Raw genomic sequence first — 6,513 nt, forward strand, 5'->3', positions numbered from 1 at the left:
CTGGGCACAATTTTCTCCGCTTTAATATCACAAGGAAGTTATTGAGAACTGCAGCTCTTTAGAGCTGCACCGACAGACAGATAACAGGAAGAGATACCCCTCGTATCAGTATCAGGAGGTACTGATCGTAGGACAAAAGTGCGCTGAAGTTGAGCGTGGTCGTAGTAGCAAGTGCCTGCATTCAGTAACTGCGCATAGATAGTTGCATTTGCAGACGATGGCGGGAGCCACAAGGCAGTCTTTTTTTAATGCGAAAGCAATACTACGCTCATGAACGGCCTTTCGCGTAGCGGTGGCCGGTAGCCACGTTTGACTTTTAGAATGACCTCTGTCGTCATACTAGGGTGTGAGATGGGCTACCAAGTCGAGTCGTCGCGCAGCGGCGGCCGGTAGCCACGCATGGCCTGTAGACGCGGTGCACTGCGTTCCTTCTTTAGACGCGGCGCGCCGCGTTCCTTCCGTTAGAGGCGCTGCACTCGCTTTCGCAAGCTACCAGGCTTAACCAAAGCTAAACCCCCGCCAATTTTTTTTTTTAGGGATCCTTAGATGCTGCACCAACTGTGATTACTGCTCTAGGCGACCCTTGAAGCTGGGGCCGGGGGCGGAGAAAGGAGAACAGTTACGCTGGACCCCTATCACTTCCCGGTGAAGAGCAATCCGTAGTGTAATACGTGCGCGAGAATAGAAGATCAGTGAAAGTATCATCATTGCTTTGTTTCATGGGAACAGCTTCCAAGCACCCGTTTTTCACCTCTACGGAGTTGACAATGGGGCCGGTTTCGGCATAACAAAGCTTACAGCTGTTTTCAAATCCGGCGATGTAGCGCATAATATTGTAGCGTGCAACGCCAAAAAGAACACCCGCGCAGAGACGAAAAACCTGCGGCAGTCTCCTAGTGGTTCGAGCGCGCGCGAGAGAGCCAACTAACTTCTTCCTCTTCTAGCGCATGCGCTACTTCTGTCTCTTCTTCGAATGCATGTATCACTGCCCCCCTCTTCTGCAGCATCGACACGATGCGGCTGGGAGTGAAAAGTCAGCGAAAGGGTAGAACACAGCTGCAGTGAACCGCAGTTCAGTCAGGTAGCCGGTCGTGGTAAGGCTTCATGCGAACAACGTGTACGACTTCAGTTCGGTGCGACCGGCGCGATGAACAAGCTGTCGGGGCGGGAGCAACTGCATAAGTCACACCACTGATGCGGCGCACTACTTCGTAAGGGCCGAAGTATCGGAGCAGCAGCTTTTCAGAGAGCCCGCGGTGACGAACAGGTATCCAAATCCACGCAAGGTCGCCGGGAGCATAACTGACGAAACGGCGTCCACAGTTGTAGTTAGTGGGAGCGTACGTTGTTGGGCTAGTCGGTCAATCATGGTGAATACAAGGGGGGGTACTGCGCACAAAAAGACAAGGACAAGAAGATAACACAACAAGCGTAGTTAGTGGCGTCAGCCTCCTGTTGACGGTGGATGCGCACGCGGGCCAGTTGACGCGCTTCCTCAGCACGCTGAACGAAGGTATCTACGTCGATGTCAGCGTCAGAGTCGCAGTAAGGGTCGACGGGCAACATAGCATCCAACGGAGTGGTCACCTGGCGTCCGAAGACAAGCTGAAAGGGGGTCAGTCGGGTTGTTTCCTGCAGGGCGGTGTTGTACGCAAACGTTACGTACGGCAGAATGGCGTCCCAAATTCGATGCTCGACGTCAACGTACATTGATAGCATGTCGGCTAGTGTGCGGTTGAGTCGCTCTACCAACCCGTTTGTCTGCGGGTGATACGCCGTAGCACGTCGGTGGCTCGTGTGCGTCAGAGTCATCACGGACTGGGTTAAGCGGGCCGTGAAAGCAGTTCCCCGGTCAGTAACAACAACGGCGGGTGCTCCATGACGCAAGACAATGTTGTGGACGAAGAACTGCGCCACTTCAGCAGCAGTGCCTTTGGCAAGAGACGTGGTCTCAGCGTACCGTGTGAGGTAGTCAGTCGCAACGACTATCCAACGCTTTCCAGACGAAGACTTCGGAAATGGGCCAAGGAGGTCCATGCCCACTTGATGGAAAGGGGTCTTCGGTGGATCGACGGGGTGAAGAAATCCGGCCGGTTTCAATGGAGGAGTCTTCCGACGTTGGCATTCACGGCATGTTTTGACGTAGGCCCGCACCGATGGGAGTAACCTGGGCCAATAATACTTTTGTCTAATCCGCGCGAGTGTACGGCTGACTCCAAGGTGGCCGGCGGATGGTGCATCATGACAGGCACTCAAGATCTCAGACCGCAGCTGTGATGGTACGACAAGTAGGAACACTTCTTCGCTGTTGGCAAAGTTGCGCTTGTAGAGAACACCAGACCATAAAGTGAAGGTGTGAAGCCCTCGAAGAAAAACACGCGGAATGGGAGCTTCACTGCCTTCGAGGTAATCGATGAGCGGCGCCAACTCCGTGTCCGCCCTCTGAAGCTGCGCCATTTGGGTGGTACTAACAGAGCCCAGGAAAGGAAAATCATCGGTGGTTTCTTCGGTATTGATTGGGATAGGCGCGCGCGACAGACAATCCGCATCCTGATGCTTGCGGCCAGACTTGTAAACTACTGTTAAGTCGTATTCTTGCAAGCGTAAGCTCCATCTAGCCAAGCGTCCTGAGGGGTCTTTGAGGCTCGCCAGCCAGCATAAGGAGTGGTGGTCGCTTACCACACGGAAGGGTCGTCCGTAGAGGTACGGTCGGAACTTGCAGATGGCCCATATCACTGCAAGACATTCTTTCTCCGTCGTAGAATAATTGCTCTCGGAGCGCGTAAGTGTCCGACTAGCATAACTGATGACCCGTTCTGCACCGTCTTGCCACTGGATCAGTACTGCACCAAGGCCAACATTGCTGGCGTCAGTGTGGATGTCCGTGGCAGCATGCTCGTCGAAATGGCCGAGTATCGGAGTGCTTTGCAGACGGCTGCGAAGCTCGACAAATGCAGCCTCTTCGTCGGTCCCCCACAGGAAGGGCGTGTCGTCACGGGTCAGTGCGTTCAGCGGTTCCGCGATTTTCGAGAAATCTTGAATAAAGCGCCTATAATAGGAGCACAGGCCTAAAAACCGGCGAACGGCCTTCTTGTCAGTTGGGCGTGGAAAACCTGAGACGGCAGCAGTCTTGTCAGGGTCCGGGCGAACACCTTGTGCGCTGACAACGTGACCAAGAAAGCGAAGTTCCTGAAAGCCAAAATGGCATTTCTCGGCTTTGATGGTGAGTTGCGCGGATTTGAGCGCTTGTAGCACAATGCACAACCGCTCCAAGTGTTGGTCAAAGGTGGGCGAAAATATAACGACATCGTCCAGGTACACCAGGCAGGACTGCCATTTCAAGCCGGAGAGGACAGTGTCCATCATGCGTTGGAAAGTGGCCGGTGCTGAGCACAGACCAAATGGGAGCACTTTAAACTCATAGAGGCCGTCAGGCGTCACGAAAGCCGTCTTCTCCCGGTCTCTCTCGTCCACTTCGATTTGCCAGTACCCGCTTTTAAGATCCAATGACGAGAAGTATCTGGCGTTCCGCAATCGGTCGAGCGCGTCATCTATCCTGGGCAGCGGGTAAACGTCCTTTTTGGTCACGCTGTTAAGTTTCCTGTAGTCCACGCAGAAACGCAGAGTATTGTCCTTTTTGACAAGAACCACAGGCGATGCCCACGGACTGGTGGACGGCTGAATGACATCGTCTGCAAGCATCTCGGCAACCTGATTCTGAATGGCTTCTCTCTCCACCGGGGAAACACGATATGGGCGCTGGCAGACGGGTCGCGTAGTCTCGTCAGTGATGATACGATGCTTGGCGAGTGGAGTTCGGCCGACCTTCGAGCACGTAGCGAAACAGTCCGCAAATTCTGCCAAGAGGGCCGACAGAAGATCCCTCTGAACCGACGGCAAGGCAGGATTTATTCTTACTGACTGAAGAACGTGATGTGGGCCAGCATACTCCGGAGAGGGTCCTCCCACGGTGCACAAACCTGGAACCTCAGCAACGTCGTGGAGGAAGGCAATAGCCATGCCTTTTCTTTGGCCAGGTGCTGATATTCGTTGGCAAAGTTAGTCAGGAGGACGTGGGTGCGGCCGTCACGTAGTTGGACGAGACCTCTTGCAACGGCAAGTCCCCGCTTAAGCAGCAGTGGACTATGGCTGTCCGCTAGGCCCTCGTAGTCATGAAAGAGGTCGTTCCGCACGAGCACCAGAACACTGCACCGCGGCGGCACCGTGACGTCGTTCTCGACAATGCGCAGAGCGTTGCTGCAGGGATCGCGGGAGTCAAAGCGCGCCACGGCCTGTTTGGTCGAGAACGTGACACGTGCCTCCTGAAAGTCAATCACAGAGCCGTTCGACTGAAGGAAGTCGATCCCCAGAATCAAGTCTCTGGAACACTCGGGGAGTACGACAAATTCACCAACGTACGTAAAACCACTAATCCCAACTCTAGCCGTGCACTTGCCCACAGGGGAAATTAGGTGGCCACCAGCGGTGCGAATGGGTGTCCCCGTCCACGGTGTCAGAACCTTCTTAAGTTCTCCAGCGAAGGCACGGCTCATAACAGAGTAATCAGCACCGGTATCGAGCAGCGCGGTAATGTCAGTGCCATCAATTGTCACACGCAAATCGGATGCAGCGTATCTGATACTGTCGCTGCCTCTCTCTGTCCGGGTATCGTCGGCTCGAGGGTTCCGCGATGGAGGATCTTGACACGTCCCGACGTCAGCGGCCTTGCCTCCAGAGGTCGCTGGTGTTAGTTTTCCCGACGCGGACTCGGCGAGCGACGGCCAGCAGAGCTACTCTGGCGGCCAGGGCTGGAAGAGCGATAACGGAGAGGCGAAGGGGAACGGGACTCGCGCCTTCCAGAGTAGGCAGGGTTCTGGCGTGCCCAAAGATGCTGTGCAATATCATGCGGTCGTTCGCCGTTCTGAGGGCAGGGTGCGTCGGGATGGAAACCGCGAAGGCCCACTTGGCGGTACGGACAGGCGCGGTAGAGGTGACCAGGCTCCCCACAGTGGTAGCAGAGAGGCCTGCGGTCCGGTGTACGCCACAAATCCGACTTGCGGGGGCGTGGCCCAGCTGTAGCAGATGCGGTTGCAGAATACGTGGCGATGTTACTCACGGAGGTCGACGGGGTCACACCGTAGCCAGGCAAGCTTGCGTGACATGTGCCGATGTTGCTCACGCCAGGCGTTGGGGTAATGGGACCGTAGCCTGTCGTGCGACGTACAACAGATGCGTACGTGGGTCGGTCATCGAACCGGGATGGCGCTTCGGGGACAGGAGGTGCCTGCGCAGCCTGTCGCACCTCGTCCCTGACAACTTCGGACAGCGCTGCCAGCGGCGCCGGTGCAACCTGAGGCAGATGGATCCGTTGCAGTTCCTCCCGGACAACGGAGCGAATTAGTTCACGCAAGGTGTCTACACTGCCGCCGAGACACGACGAAAAGCCTTCGGGCACCATGCAGTTGATGTCCCGGTTGTACTGGCGGGCCTGTTGTTGCAGCGTCGTCTCCATCGTGGTCGCCTCGGTTAGAAATTCCGCCACCGTGCGGGGTGGGCTGCGCACGAGGCCCGCGAACAGCTCCTGCTTAACCCCACGCATGAGATGGCGCAGCTTCTTCTCCTCTGTCATGTTGGGGTCGGCGCGCTTGAAAAGACGGGCCATGTATTCGGTGTACATGCGCACGCTTTCGTTCGTGCGCTGATTTCGGGAGTGCAGCGCAGCTTCGGCCTTCTCCCGGCGGTCAGCGTTGGGGAACGTAGCCAGGAGACTCCGGCAAAACGTCTCCCAGGTGGGAAGTGTAGCCTCGTGGTTTTCAAACCACGTCCGAGCAGACTCTTCCAGGGCAAAGTAGACGTTATTCAGCTTGCGCTCGTCGCACCAGCCGTTGTAGCGTGCGACCCGCTCGAACGTCTCCAGCCAGTCCTCAGCGTCTTCGAACACGTCACCGTGAAAAGATGGCGGTGTTCGCGGTGGGTGGCAAAGGATCGGCGCCAGGGGCCTGGTGTCAGCGGCCATGGCAGTTGGACTCGACGGTAGAGGCTGGATCGGCGGCTGGGTCCTGGTGTCAGTGGCCATGTCAGTTGGACTCGGCGGTCGAGGCTGCGTCGTCCTTGTTGGCGGGGGAAGGGGCCCAAATTCAGGCGACTCTCCGCGGAGACGGCGGCTGGGTCGCTGGTGAACCGGTGTGAGGTCCGTAGTGACGCTGTACGGAGTTTGCAGGTCGGGAAGCGTACCCAGCACTGCTCCACCAAACTGTACTGCGAGAGGTACTGGGATCGATACCCAGCACCTCCACCAAACTGTAGCGTGCAACGCCAAAAAGGACACCCGCGCAGAGACGAAAAACCTGCGGCAGTCTCCTAGTGGTTCGAGCGCGCGCGAGAGAGCCAACTAACTTCTTCCTCTTCTAGCGCATGCGCTACTTCTGTCTCTTCTTCGAATGCATGTATCAATATTACTCGACGCGCTATGCAAAACACGTGAAGGACCACATTACATGATAGGCGTTCAGG

Source organism: Amblyomma mixtum, chromosome 8 (assembly GCF_055824585.1).
Source record: "Amblyomma mixtum isolate Tamu chromosome 8, ASM5582458v1, whole genome shotgun sequence".
Classification (NCBI taxonomy): Eukaryota; Metazoa; Arthropoda; class Arachnida; order Ixodida; family Ixodidae; genus Amblyomma; species Amblyomma mixtum.